This window comes from Saccopteryx leptura, chromosome 10 (genome assembly GCF_036850995.1).
Source record: "Saccopteryx leptura isolate mSacLep1 chromosome 10, mSacLep1_pri_phased_curated, whole genome shotgun sequence".
NCBI classification, from domain to species: domain Eukaryota; kingdom Metazoa; phylum Chordata; class Mammalia; order Chiroptera; family Emballonuridae; genus Saccopteryx; species Saccopteryx leptura.
Genome location: NC_089512.1, coordinates 63,226,848 through 63,242,565, shown reverse-complemented (window position 1 = coordinate 63,242,565; position 15,718 = coordinate 63,226,848). Strand labels below are relative to the sequence as shown.

The 15,718-nt window shown below is 46.1% G+C and overlaps 1 protein-coding gene across 2 annotated transcripts in view; it reads right to left on the bottom strand.

The window, feature by feature from the left end:
- The window catches only part of ABHD6 (abhydrolase domain containing 6, acylglycerol lipase), a 67,041-nt gene extending 57,659 nt beyond the window's left edge, over positions 1 to 9,382 (bottom strand). Inside the window, exon 1 of one of the 2 annotated variants that reach the window (XM_066350446.1) lies at positions 9,234 to 9,382. The gene's annotated coding sequence lies outside the window, so the exon portion shown is untranslated. The remainder of the gene's footprint in view (positions 1 to 9,233) is intronic. The other variant, XM_066350450.1, reaches the window with a different exon arrangement.
- Positions 9,383 to 15,718: the final 6,336 nt, after the last annotated feature.

Sequence of the window (15,718 nt, the reverse complement as noted above, 5' to 3'; positions counted from 1 at the left end):
CTGCAGGCCATTCCTTCACTCTGTTCAAAATGAATATTCCTCATTCAGGGCAGTGTTGTGTTAGAGCCTTCAGTCCCGATGGGAAGCTGAGGCCCAGAGAGGTTAAGAAAGCTGCCCCCTCTCCCAGCTCTTCTCTTCCTCTGTCCCCAACCCACCAGGGTTCAGTGGCCCTCGGCACGATGTGGAAGGCCACACAGGATATGGCGCCTGCCCATCTCTCAAGGGTCACCCTCTTCTATCACTTCCACCCCCAGCCCTTTCCCTGAATGACCTATATCCCTGACACATCCAAGATTTGGCACACAGGCTCCCCTCTCCTTCTAATGCCTGACGAGCTCCAGCTCACCCTATAAGTCTCGGCTATGAAAGTATAAAAAATAATATAAAGGGAGCTCTTTACAATGGCATCGGAGCCGCCATCCCAGATAAACTGCCCTGTTTGTCTTACTCCTTGAAACTTTGGATGGAATGTGAAAACCCGAGCAAAACCACCTTTGGGCTGGGCCTAAAGCAGCACTGTATTCCAAACAACTGTTTGTTGTGACCAGGGGTCCCCAAACTTTTTTACACAGGGTGCCAGTTCACTGTCCCTCAGACCGTTGGAGGATCGGACTATAAAAAAAAACTATGAACAAATCCCTATGCACACTGCACATATCTTATTTTAAAGTAAAAAAAACAAAACAAAACGGGAACAAATACAATATTTAAAATAAAGAACAAGTAAAAAAAAAAAAAAAAAAGAACAAGTAAATTTAAATCAACAAACTGACCAGTATTTCAATGGGAACTATGCTCCTCTCACTGACCTCCAATGAAAGAAATGCAGAGGGGGCCGGATAAATGGCCTCAGGGGGACGCATGCGGCCTTCGGGCAGTAGTTTGGGGACCCCGGGTTGTGACTATGGGACTGAAAATGAAAGACTTTGTTTAGAATTAGCATCACTATGTTAGCTTATCTGCACCTATAGAAATCTCTTCCATGCATTAAATTGTCTCCCCCTTTCTCCTCAATAACCCTTACTTTCACCTCCTGGTAGGAACACTATTTGGGCTTCTGCTTGAACCTTTGCTCCCTGAATAGCTATTCTTTTGGATCTCAAATAAAGGCTTGTTGCCTCTCACTTTGGCTTTTTATTTTTAGGTTAATGTGTGGCAAATAAGTTTGTAATAAGTCTTTTTTAGGTTTGTTCGCTTGTATTGGGACAGAGCCATGTGTGTACAGTCTATGGAAGGCTGCGGGTGCTTGCCTTTTGGGCGGCTGGAGGAGGGGTCCCCCCATTTTGCTGGAGAGTGCAGAGAGAGAGAGAGAGAGAGAGAGTGCCGTTTTGCTTGTGGGGGCCAGTGAAGTCCGGGAGAGTCTGGAGTGGGAGAAGGATTCCCTGCCTGTTTGCTCGTCGGCCCTTACAGAATGGCCCACCACCCTCCAGCTCCGCTGTTCCTTTACCATCTACCCGAATCCAATGGGAACCAGCATCTGCGTGGCCATGGCAGTGGCGGCCACTGGCCTTACAATTAACAGCATTATCTGTCTGTAAATGTTCCTCCTGTTACTGGCATTGGGGTTGTAAGGCCAGTGGCTGTTGCCATGGCCATGCAGGTCCCCATTGGATTCAGGCAGATGGTAAAGGAACAGTGGGGCCAGAAAATGGGCCATTCCGTTTATTAAAGTCTCCTAACGGTGGACAAGCAAACAGGCAGGGCAGACCGCTCCCCTTTCTTTCTCCGGACTCTCCTGGACTCAAAGGCCCCAACAAGCAAAACAGCACTCCCCAGCCAAACAGGCCAGGCCGAAAATCTCAGGGCTCTCAAACTCCTCAGCTCCCCCCTTCCATTCTCCAGCAAAACAGGCTGGGAGGAAAAAAAACCTTCTCCGGAACAATAGCAAACAGTCACACACACACACCCCCCCCCAGCAGAAAGGTAGTCTGCATTTGCAATCTGCCGCCCTGAGGACAAGCACCGCAGCCACACACACACACACACACACACACACACACACACACACACACACACACACACACACACACACACGGCGCTGTCCCAATACAAGGGAGCAAACCTAAAAACATTTGTTTACCCAACAGGAGTCCTTGGGTTCCCCAAAATAGAAACTGAGAGGAAACCCAAAGGAAATTTTCAAATGGATATTATTATTAAGCTTAGGCTTAAGCATAAGGGAGGCAGTATAGAGGAAAGTACTCTGAACTGACTCAGGGGCTGGCTCTGCCTGGCAGCTTTTATAAACTGGGGGGCAAAGCAGGGTTGGAGAAGTAAGCTGCTAGAAGGGATATAAAATTATGTATTTTTTTCAGCAGGGAATGGAGGGGTGATGACATTCTTGTGTTTGGCTTACTGGTATTTTGATCAGGAGGGGTAGGGGTGAGGCACCAGCTCTGTGGTTTTTCTTATTTAGTGTCCCAGGTCCATATGTTGTCTCACTCTGAGGGTTTTGTAGTTCCATAACCTGGGTTCAAATCTCTGCTATGCTACTGACCAGCTGTGTGACCTTGGCAAATCCTCAACCTTTTAGAGCCTCAGTATGGGAACAAAATGAGATGATGCATGAACACTGCTCAAAGCAGAATCTGGCAAATACCAAGTGCTCCTCTTAGATGGAGAGGTGAAGTTAGGCAGCCCTGTGACACCTTTATCACCCTGTGGTGCCACTGTGCCTGGGTCTATTCAGATGTTTGAGTCTAAGCAGGTCTGCTGCTATCTTCATGCTCCCAGTATCTAGCTCATAGCTCAGTTCTCAAACGGCATCACATATAAGGCTTAAACCCTATTCTGGGTATAGACAGGGCAAACACCGAATGCCAACAGCCAAAGAGCCACAGCTTCTGGAAAACTGCCTAAGAGCTACGGACCCTGAGGAGAAAGTCACTGGATGTGAACCCTTGGAAGGAATTTATCTGCTAAAATGGATTCCCCATAGTCAACCAAGGGCCCAATGGGCATTGTCTAGTGGGCATTGGCAGACAGGGGCTCCTCACATACTCTGTATACCAGTAAGAAACTCACTAAATTGCTGGCTTCCCACACTATGCCCCAATTATTTACAGAGTCAATAACTGTTGGGAAACCCTGGTTTCTTCTACCAAAGAACTGAAACCTGCCCCATCCAATCAGAACTGCACAATTTGGAGACCTTATTTGCATAAAATTGGGAAATTAGGCTGGAACTTTCTAAAATTTGGCCTCCCCTTTGTCTCAGTGGAATACAATTTAGGTCGCTACCTGAATCTGTGTCTCACAAACTACAGCTCCTTTTGCTCAAATAAATGCTTTTTATTCTTTATTACAGTCTGAAATTAATTTTGGTTTACAAAACTTGCTGTTACTACAAGGAATTATTATTATTATTATTATTATTATTATTTTTGTATTTTTCTGAAGCTGGAAATGGGGAAGCAGTCAGACAGACTCCCGTATGCGCCCGACCGGGATCCACCCAGCATGCCCACCAGGGGGCGATGCTCTGCCCATCTTGGGGCATTGCTCTGTCGTGACCAGAGCCATTCTAGCACCTGAGGCAGAGGCCACAGAGCCATCCTCAGTGCCCAGGCCAACTTTGCTCCAGTGGAGCCTTGGCTGCGGGAGGGGAAGAGAGAGACAGAGAGGAAGGAGAAGGGGAGGGGTGGAGAAGTAGATGGGTGCTTCTCCTGTGTGCCCTGGCCGGGAATTGAACCCGGGACTCCTGCATGCCAGGCCGACGCTCTACCACTGAGCCAACCGGCCAGGGCCCAGGAATTATTATTAACAAGAAGAGGACCCCACCTGACCAGGTGGTGGCACAGTGGATAGAGCGTCAAACTGGGATGCGGAAGGACCCAGTTTCGAGACCCGAGGTCGCCAGCTTGAGCACGGGCTCATCTGGTTTGAGCAAAAGCTCACCAGCTTGAACCCAAGGTTGCTGGCTCGAGCAAGGGGTTGCTCGGTTTGCTGGAGGCCCATGGTCAGGGCACGTGTGGGTGGGCAATCAATGAACAACTGAGGTGTCTCAAGGCGCAGCGAGGGACTGATGATTGATGCTTCTCATCTCTCCGTTCCTGTCTGTCTGTCCCTGTCTATCCCTCTCTCTGACTCTTTGTCTCTGTAAAAAAAAAAAATAAATAAATAAAAATTTAAAAAATAAAAGAAGAGAACCCCAACCTGTGGCAGTGTAAGAACCTCTGCCCACACCTTCCAACGGCTGCCTCATCCTCCTAATAGCAGCTTCCAGGCGCTACCCCCAATGCATCGGGCCACAGACAGCAACACCCTATATGACTTCTGGGGTTGGAAAGCCTGGGGTATGATCGAGAAGGTTTCTGAAGGTTTGGTTTAGGAGAATCTCTTCCTCTTTTTTGAAGAGGCAGAGGCATCCAAGATCAGAGAGAACTCTGGTTTGAAGATATTATGTTTAGATTAGTGTTTCTCAACCATAGTGCAATTGATTATTTTAGGCCAGATAGTTCTTTGTTGTGGTGGGCTATCCCACCATTGTGGGATATTTAATAGCATCTGGGGTTTCTACCCACTGGATGCCATCCTCAAGTTGTGACAAGCCAAAATGTCTCCAGATGCTGCCAAATGTTCCTGGTGGCAAAGCTGCTCTCAGGTTGAGAGCTCTTAGAGGAAATGAGCCCACTCAATTCCAACCCTCGATTTATTACCAAAATAAATTGACAAGGAACATTTTTAGCCACTCATTCTATCTACCTGGAAACACTGTGTTCTAATCCTTTTATTTAAGTATAGTTTTGAAAGCAGTTGTTTTCCTTCCTGGCTACACAACAGAATTCCCCAGGCAGCTTTTAAAAATAGGAAATTCTGGGACCCACCCAGAGATTCAGATTAGCTGGCCTGGGGCAAAGGCCAGGCAGGAGCTTTTTTTTTAAAGTTCCCTAGGCAGTTCCAGTTTGCAGCAAGGGTGAAGTACTGCCCCCAGACATTTCATCTGATTCCTTGCTCTCTCTTCCTTTGAGTCTGGCAGTGTTCAAGCGGCTGAGCCAGATAGCCAAAATGAGGCTATGGGGATTTATTAACATCTCTACTCTTGACAATGAAACATCCTCTGCACACTCCATTTCTCGGCCTGCAGATGACTTGCCAGAAAGAATGGAACTTAACCCCATAATGAAGCAGCTCTCTCATGGCCTATTGATCTAAACAGTACAGTACTATAGAACTTTATGCAAATAGAGAAATGTTCTCTCTCCGCTCTCCCTAATATAGTAGCTGCTGACCACGTGACTATCAGAGCACTTAAAATTTGGCTAGTGTGACTTGTTGGGCAGATAAAATATATTATGCTCACTTTGTTAAAGATGGCGCTGCCCACTTGGAAGCCGTTGACCAGGTGATGTTAATGTGTGTTGGGGGCGGGCTGTGGGCAGGCAGGATCCTTGTAGCCTGGGGCTTGGTTTTAGGACTAAGCCTTTCCCATCCTTTTTGATGTGGGGTGGTGCAATCCCATCATGTCTCTGATAAGTGACTTTGTATTAGAGACTTCCCTATTTTGTATATTGGATTAAAGGTTTTGATTTCTACACTATAAAATGGGGGCAGAACGGGAGCTTGCTCTCTTGGTTCCTGAGATTAACATTAGAGGAGAGAGCAGAGAGGAGAGCAGAGAAAGGCCAGGAGAAGCAGCTAAGATGGCGGAGTGTTGAGTGAGAAGCCAGTTTGTGCAGAGTTTGTGCAGGGAGAAGGAAGGAGATGGGAAACAGAGGTGAATAAGTCTGGTGAGCTAGAAACCTTTGATTCTAGAAAACTCGGATAAGTCAGTAGCTTTGTGAGCACTGAATGTAAGTGGGTTTTGGAGCCCAGTGTGTGTTTTTACTTGCCCGCTGGGTGCAAGCTAGGATTAAAGGTGATGGCTCATCAGTTCTTGGCTCCATTGTTTCTTTACTGTCTGAATCCAGTGCGAACCTGCGTGGGCCAGGTGGTTGTGATGGTGGCCCTGGCCTTGTATACTGGCTTTACATAACTGAAAACAGAATTTTGAATTTTATTTAACTTGAATTAATTTTAATTTAAATAGCCACATGGTGGCTAAGTGGCCATCATATTGGATAATACAAAAAAGTGTTTATGCCCCTACAGGGTCACAGAAATAAAGAAAAGTCCTGTAGCCTACTAAATTCCACAGAACTGTGAAATTTATAACATTCATATCTAAAATATCTAAACTCAAATCTAAACTCTACCAAATGAGACTCTAATTTATTCTAATAAAGAATCAATTTAGGAGAAATTCTAAAATGAATTTTTTATCAACTGGCAGAATTAGTTTCCCAGCATATTCCAAATATTTCAACAACGAAGCTGATTTCTACTCTAAGCTGCTTACTAGCCTACTAGGATAAAACACTCATGCTTTGGCTTGAAGCCCAAAGTCGCTGGCTTGAGCAAGGGGTCACTGGCTTGGTGGGAGCCTCACTGCCCCCAGTCAAGGCACATATGAGAAAGCAATCAATGAACAATTAAGGTGCTGCAATAAAGAATTGATGCTTCTCATCTCTCTCCCTTTCTGTTTGTCTGTCCCTATCTGTCCCTCTCTCTGTCTTTCTGTCAACAAACAAAACCAAACACTCACGTTTGCTATCCTTCCCTCTAAATCCACAGATAATCTTTGATTCAAACCTCTTGCCCCCTAATTCAAGCCTGAAGCAACAAAACAACAAACACAGCAAACCAAGGTCACCTCTAAAAACAAGATTTTTTTTCTCTTCTCCTTAAATTTCATAATTACTTACAATTGCACAAACTGCATTCATGTATTCTCTCTAGGTGTGCGGATTTTCAAAGCTCATCAACATTTAAAGCCAAAAAATAAAAATGCAATTCTAGCTCTTATTGCAAAGGCAGTGAATGGTTTCAAGTTGAACATGCCTCAAAGGCTTAAGCACAAAAAATGCTTACCTCTTCTTGAGCCAAACTCCCTTGGCCCACCTCTAAAGAATCAATATGAGCATTTTAGTTATGAGTTACCATTTTTACAGTAATTCAAAGTGGTGGCCACTCTTCATAATAGCTGGTGCTCATTGAGTGCTTACCACATGCAGGGCCCTGTGCTTTATTTTCTCTGAACCTTACCATTGCCTTCTACTAGAAGCCGAGGTTAGGTAACTGGCCCATGGCCACACAGCTAGCAAGTGACAGAGGTGGGATCTGGACCCAAGTCTCTGGTTTTCTGGTGGGAATCCTTTAGGTTATGAACAAAGACAAATGTAATTATAATGTTAGGTACCATGCTGAGCCATTCTCCCTGTGATCCAGCTGTGGCTCAATGAGGAGTGTTGGCTGTTGCAGGGTTTAGAAATCTTGAGCCTATCTTAACTTCACAAACCACCCATCCCTGGTGGACTGCTTTCTGGCCTGAGGGTTCACCAGGCAGGTGAAAAGAACGGTCTTGGGGAACACTTCTGACCTTCCCAGAGAAGCCGTACCTAAGAGGACAAGGCAGACACATGCAGTAGAACTTTCTTAATGCCATCATGGGGTTGGAAGATAGTGGGACACTAGCCATAGGATCCCAAGGGAGAAAGAAATAGGTTTCAGTTAGGTGCAGGGAAGTGCTCATGGAGGGGACAGAATGAGTTAGGCTCTAAGGGTAGATAAGATTTAGCCATCAGAGATTCCAGAGAGGGCATTCCCAGAGAAGGGAACACACTAAGAAAAGGCAGCAGAGGGAAGAATGTGTGCTCACTAGCATGAGTTCTAGCAAAGGAAGCAGGGAGGGTGGGAGCAGGGTCTCCAGGGACCTAGGCTGATGGTCTAGGGCAGCACAGGGAACCCAGAAAGTACCCATTAACCACCCTACCCCTGGTACTTTCTAGCTGTGTGGCCTCAAGCAAGTCCTTTGTCCCCTTTGGGCATCAGTCTCCTTAAGTAGGCCACCAAGGACCCCTTGCTGATCTGAGAACCTAATTTTAGAAAAATAAACTGGTGCTAGGAACACAGGTTATTAATTTCTCTTATTTCTAACTTCCTATATTATAAAAATATTGTTCAGAATAATTTATTAGTTACATTGGGTAAAAATAAACACCGTGATTCGAATTGGGGCACTGAGGTCAGACTTACTGTGTGTCCTGGGAAGGAACCATTTCTGGAAGTCTCACATTCCCTGTCTGAGAGATGGGCATAACATCTGAGAGATGGGCATAACATCGATACCTCATGGGCTGCTGGGAGGGGTAGAACAGGTTATCATTTAAGGGTGCTTAGAGCAGGGTCTGGCATGCATTCCTTCTTATTCTGTCAGCTATTATTAATAATAAATTATTTTTAAACTCCCAGCCATGAAGGATTTCTGAGCAGATGAGAGGTGAGGCAAATGCTGGCCTCGGGTCTCAGCTAGGACCTCTTCATAATCATAAAAAGCGCTCAACATAAATATCCCTGGATGAACAACCTTTAGATCCTCTAGCAACCTCTTCCTCCCTTTCTACCTCACTGTCAGCTTAGCCTCCCCCACTCGTTGGCGGGTTCAAGCGGTGCAATGTTGCACGTGCTCGACCTGCAGCCGGCGTTACACAATCCTCATTTCCAAGACTAGCAGAAAGCTCGAGTAGGCGAGGTATACCAGGGGGTTTCAGCGTGGGCATCCAGTCGTCAGGGTGGGTGGGCCAGCATCCAGACTCGCGGGTTGAGGGGAGGAGAGGGCTTAAGGCTAGAGAACCGGGGCAGGTAGAGGAAGAGCGCTGAAAGTCTGCTGGGAGTAGGTGTTGGCTGGGAGGGTCTCGAGGGGTGCCGATGTCTGGGGCTGGACAGGAGGTGACTCTGGCTGGAAGAATGAGCTGCGACCCCTCCCCAGGAAGTGGAGGAACCGGGGCGCAGGAGCCCCCAAACCAGCCAGGCACTGGGAGGGCCGCAGAGAGGCTGGTACCGGCGCGACCGATGGAGAGGAGGAACAGAAACAAGTGCAGGTCCTGGAGCCGTCCCCACCTTGTCCCCGGGCTTGGGGGACGCAGGCAGCGTGGACCCGGGGAGTAGGGGGACCGGGATTCGGGAATGTCAAATTTATCCCGGTACCGGAAGGGAGTGCGCAGGGGCTGATGCCCGAGTGGGGGAAGAGAAAAGAAATGGAGGTGCAGGTCCCCGACCCGTCTTCATCCCGTGCGCCGCCCGGGCGGAGGCCAAGAAGCCGGGACTCGAGAAGTGCAGGGCGGTCACCCTGTATCCTTGGGGGAGCTCCCTGCAACCCCCATCCCAGGTGTGCACCCCTCGTCGCCCGCGCTCACCTTACCCGACCTCAGCCGCCCGGGCCGGCCGCACGATCCCGACGTTGGCCTCAGCACTGCCAGCGGCTTGGGTCCGGCCACAGCGCTCGGGCCGCGCCGCTCTCAGCTCCGGCGCCCGGCTCTGCGGAACGCCTTAAAGGCGCGACGCGCCGGCCTGCGTCCTCCGACAGAAACGCCAGCTCCGCCGGTGTCCGCCCCCAGCGCCGCTCCCCAGCTAGCGCGTTCTGTCTTGCGTGTGCCAGGGCGGGAACCTTCAGCTCCTCCGCGCCCTAGGCTCACAGCGTTAAATTCGAAGGGTCAACTTAGTATCCTGCAATACCCAACCCCAGCAACCAGTCTCCTAGAGCAGTGGTTCTCAACCTTTCTAATGCCGTGACCCCGCAATACAGTTCCTCATGTTGCGGTGACCCCAAACCAAAAAATAATTTTGGTGGCTACTTCATAACTGTAATTTTGCTACAGTTATGATTCGGAATGTAAATACCTGATGTGCATTATGTATTTTCTGATGGCTTTAGGCGACCCCGCCGGGATCGCGACCCACAGGTTGAGAACCGCTGTCCTAGAGCCAAACCCGGAGCACTAGCGTAGTGTGTGTGCTCCATGCGCAGCGCCAGTTGCAGAGGGCAGAACCCAGTCACCTGCTCTGTCCCTAAAGCTCACTTGGGGCGTGGGGGAGGGATTACAACTCGGGACGCCAGAATTCGTGGGGTATTGCTTCATTTACTGAGCACCTACTGTGTGCTTGGTGTGAGAGAGATAAGAAGCATCAACCCATAGTTGCATCACTTCTAGTTCATTGATTGCTTCTCATTTGTGCCTTGATGGGAGAGAGGGGAAGTCAGCCAGAGCCAGTGACTCTTGCTCAAGCCAGCAACCTTTGGGCTCAAGCCAGTGACCATGGAGTCATGTCTATGATCCCACACTCAAGCTGGGGACCCTGTGCTCAAGCTGATGAGCCTGCGCTCAAGGCCATGACATCAGGGGTTTTTTTTCTTTTTTTTTTTCTTGTTTTTTTTTTCTTGTTTTTTTTTTTTCATTTTTCTGAAGCTGGAAACAGGGAGAGACAGTCAGACAGACTCCCGCATGCGCCCGACCGGGATCCACCCGGCACGCCCACCATGGGGCGGCGCTCTGCCCACCAGGGGGCGATGCTCTGCCCATCCTGGGCGTCGCCATATTGCGACCAGAGCCACTCTAGCGCCTGGGGCAGAGGCCAAGGAGCCATCCCCAGCGCCCGGGCCATCTTTGCTCCAATGGAGCCTTGGCTGCGGGAGGGGAAGAGAGAGACAGAGAGGAAAGCGCAGCGGAGGGGTGGAGAAGCAAATGGGCGCTTCTCCTGTGTGCCCTGGCCGGGAATCGAACCCGGGTCCTCCGCACGCTAGGCCGACGCTCTACCGCTGAGCCAACCGGCCAGGGCCACATCAGGGTTTTGAACTTAGGATCTCAGCATCACAGGGTGATGCTTTATCTACTGCGCCACTCCCAGTCAGGCTGGTCACTCCTTTTAGGGTCAATTAAACCCCACTAGGCAAAAGAAAAAAGAAAAAAAGTAGGGAGGGGAGCATAAACTTGATCACCTCTTAAATCCAGTGATGTTTTCTGACTAACTTATCTGCTTCAAAGCCAGGTTTTTGTGCACCTGGCTTCTGTTTACCACTTCAGCCTCATTGCCTTGTACTCCAAGGGTACCCAGGCTGAACTAGACCATCTAGGCTTTTGCCTAGGCTGTTCCTTTCACCAAGAACTCTATTCCTTTCCTGCCTATGTCTTCTTCTTTTCTATGCCCTACTTTAAATATCACTTCCTCCAGGAAGCCTTCCTTAAATCCCCTGTGGACCCATACTGCAGTGGGGGCTTCTTCCATAAAAGTGTTTATGCATTCACTTAATAAATATTTACTAAGCACTTACTATGTTCTGAGTAGTGTGTGTGTGTGTGTGTGTGTGTGTGTGTGTGTGTGTGTGTGGTGGGGTTCTTCCTGCTGTGCTGAGAGCTGAGTCTGTGGCTTGTTGTCTGGCTCTCACTCCAGACCTACATGGGACCGTTGCCCAGCAGGACTCTTTTAGCCATTTAAATCCACCACAAAGGCAGCTTCCCTTCCTGTACTCACAAGCTCCAGGCTTGCAGAGGTTGGCCTGGTTGGGCAGGTCCTAGGTTTTAATAATTGGACATGGATAACCCCCGGTGATATGGCAAAAGGGCATCTCTGAGACCACTGGAAACCACCCTATAAAATGTGCCTCTGTCAGGGCTGTAGAATCCAGCCAGAGTTTGGGATAATCTCTCTGGCTTGGGCTGGAGCATCTTCCTCTAAGATGTTGGTCACCTCATCACTCAGACTTCAAAATCTGCCTTTAACTCACTTCATGGAATTGTTCTCAGAGGTTCAGGGAATTTAAATTTACTCATTAAAAGGCATGTCGCTCAGTTCCACCCCTAAGGCTTTATCTCTCCTCATTGCCAAGCTTGAACCTTGCCAAGCCAGCTGTCTTCCAACACCCCCAGAGGAGACCCAGAGAGGCAGCAAGTAACAAGACTGACCAACCTTTTAATCCCATAAGCCACTTATTAGCAATCTTAGGCTCTGAGAGCATTCACCAAACAGGCATTGAAGTGGGTGAATAAATATGAATAAAATGCATGAACAAGTTTCCAGAAGCTGTCAATAAATTTTACCTGGTGTATTAGAAACTTGAAAACAATTTTTAATTAAAAAAAAATTCCTTTCCAAACTCTTAAAAAAGTGAAATTCATCTTTTTAAAAAACTTATATCCTGTGGCCTCAGGGGCCTCCTAGTGTCTGGAGTTTCTAAATCTAGAGTGTTTCCCTCCTGGTTTTATATTTAGATAGACTGAGTTGAGCCCAGGTGAGAGTCATTCTCTGTGGCTCTTCTCCACCTGGTGACTGACAGGAGAGAAGCCTAATTGGCCCCTATTTCATAGTGAAGCCAAGGAGGCAGTCCTTTCCTATTTCAGCAATGTCACCAAAGAATCGGGGTGAGTGGAAGGCTAAGGAGTAGTCCCAGGGGCCACCCACAATGGCATCTTCAGTCATCTCAAATATGGGGTGACAGGTCTAACCCCAGCATTAGAAAAGAGTTCTGGAACCTCTCTTCTGCCAGCAGGCACAGCAGAGCACCCAGGCTTCACCCTTCTACATCTGTGAACACCTCTGGACTCAGCAACATACCAATCAGAGCCGAATAGCCCAGTGCGCCACTGTTTAAGGCACACTTATTACCTGATGGACACTGTACATCACCCTACGTCGTTTTCACAACTACCTGTGAGATATGCTCACCACTTTACAGATGGGAGCACTGAGGCCCATAGAGGTTAGCCAACTCAAGAATCCACAGCCAGTACATGTCGGGGCAAGCAGTCAAAGGAGTTTATTCATTCATTTAACATTTCTGAGAACCCATTACCTGCCAGGTACTCTTTGGATGAACAAAGACAGACTTGTTGCCATAAAAAGCTTAGTCTTTTAATAAAAAGAAAATATTAGAAACTATTCCATCAGGGATCATACACAAATTATGATAGAATCATGAATAACAACAAATTCATAGGACATGTCAGTACATGGAAATGTATGTAGGAGAAAAATAAAAAACCCAAGGTACCATATGTACTCAGATGTTAGCTGGCAGCATCCCTGGGCCTATGAGCCATTTGCATGATTCGCTCTCCAAGCATTTACTGCATGGCAACCGTGAACCAACCACTGAACCCCCTGACCAATGTGCAATTCAAATTGCACCTTGCGGCAGCTTTCCCTGATTAGCTATGGAAAATTAATTGTTTCATCCTCCATACCCTGTAGAACATTGTACATGATGATTTATTTATTCATTTTGTTGACTCTTGACTTCACTTTGTTGTGAACTCCTTTTTCACCTCCATATCCCCAGGGACCAGCATGATGAGTGGCACAGAGCAGGCAAATATTAATTAGTTATTCTGTGTTGAGATTTTCTTGTGTGCCTCACCTTGTGTCTAGTACTTTACATGCATTATCTTGTTTAATCCTTCCAACAACTCTATGAAGTTGGTATTATTATTAGTCCCATTTTACAGATGAGGAAATTGAGAATCAGAGAGCTTAAATAACCTATCCAAGGTCACATAATTAGTGATACTGTCAGAATCCAAGCCAAGTTGTGTATGTCTGAACACAAAGTCTATATTCTAGCCTGACCTGTGGTGGTACAATGGATAGAACACCAACCTGTAATGCTGAGGTCGTCAGTTTGAAATCCTGGGCTTGCCTGGTTAAGGCACATATAATAAGTAAGCAATAAACAACTAAAGCAAGACAACTATGAGTTGATACTTCTCCCCATCCCCTATAAAATCAATAAATAAAATCTTTTTAAAAAAAAGCAAATTCTATGTTCTAACCATGACTAAAATGCCAGCTGCCATAACCAGTAATGGAATTAAATATGAATGATGTGGCAAAGTCTGACATTAAAAAGAGCTTGTATCCAGAAATCTATGAGATATTAACATTTTTAGGCAGAAAAATCATCTTTTTTCTAAACTCAAAACATGGCTTTTTTTTTTGACAGGAAGTAGGATTCATTGATGGGTGGAAGGAGACAAATCTTTAATAAAAATAATAATAACGTTAAAAATATAAAACATTCTCATGTATTACAATCCATTTATTTCCTAACACTCATGTTCATGGTTGCAGGTGGCCGGAGCCAATCACAGATGTCCTCCGGGACAACACTAAATTTTTATTGGATAATGCGTAATGTACACAGGTTGTTGTATGGGTCTCATGGAATTACATTTTAAAATATGTGGTATTCATGGATCCCTCAGCCAAAAAGATTTCCGACCCCTGCCCCAGGGGTGACCTCAGCATCCAGGTTTTTGCTTTATCTACTGCATCACCACTGGTCAGGCAAAACATCTAACAATTCTTTTTTTTTTTTTTTTTTTTTGGAGAGAGAGAGAGAAACAGGTGGGTAGAAAGATGAGAAACATCTACTCGTAGTTGTGTCACTTTAGTTGCTCATTAATTGCTTCTCATATATGCTTTGGCCAGGGGCACCAGCCAAGCCAGAGACCTTTAGGCTCAAGCCAGTGACCATGGGATCATATTGATGATCTTATGCTCAAGCCTACAAAACCACTCTCAAGCCAGATGAGCCCGCCCTCAAGCCGGAAACCTCAGGGTTTCAAACCTGAAACCTCAATGTCCCAGGTCAACACTCTATCCACTGCACCACCACCAGTCAATTCCCAACAATTTAAATTAGTTCAGTTTATCAGATTAAGAGAAATTACTGCCCAGTTTACCAAAGGACATTTAGAAATGATCTCAGAAACATATTCAGTGATCTTTAAGAAATCATGCCAGAAGTCTCTAATTAGAGTGAGGGTCCCATTTCAAATAAGAAGAAAGACTGATACATAAATCTAGAGACCAAGTAGTATCATGTTGATTTCTAGCAATGCTCTGCACAAGATTATTAAACTAGAAAAAAATATTACCAACAGCTTGTATGAGTTCACTGTGCATAATCATGCCAAAGGAATGAGTTTTCATAGTGTATGGCCAGTAGTCACCGCTGTCATGGCCATTCACATGCAGGTTCACATTAGGTTCGGACAGATGGTAAAGAAACAGAGGAGCCAAAAAATGGTGGGCCATTCCTTTATTCAAGTCTCATACCGGCCGACGAACAACAACACACAAGGAAAACACTTTCATTTTTAACAATAAAAGAGAGCAAACTCAAAAAACACAAATTTTACAAACTCATTTGCCCAACACATAGTTACTAGCATAAGTAGATTTGGAGGCTGTTATACTAATCGCATGCAGAACTTTGACTGTAGTAGGCTTTGGACAAAACATTTTATTATCTGTTTATGGGCAAGAAGAAACAATCTAGACTGAATAACATTAGAGTTTAGTGGATTTATAGAAGGTTAAACAACAGCAGCCCAACTTTCTTTAATCTGACAATATTAGACTGGAAGCAATTTTCTAATGAAATGCTCTAGTTCACTGTCCCTGACATTAAAAATATAATTTAGATAAACCAAAATCCAGACTTCCCATCAAATCTTAAATCAAAGAAAGCTAAGAAGAAAATTTGGATTCAAAATTGTTTCAATAATTCGAGATATGCCAAAAACAGTGAAATTTAACAGTCCCACTTATAGGTTTTCAAAACTCAAATTGCATCCCTTCAATCCACTGTAAACATTGATCAACAAGGATGCTTTCTGTTGGAAATGGTCATAATCCATTTAACCAGCATCAATAAAGATTAAAAAACAAAAACCAAAGAGGCCATATTTAAAGTATGTAGTTAATGGCAGAATCCAAACAAACAAACCATGTACTATATCCATGGCCTGACCTGTGGTGGTGCAGTGAATAAAACATCAGCCTGGAATGCTGAGGTCACTGGTTCAAAAACCCAGGCTTGCCTAGTCAAGGCACATACAAGAAG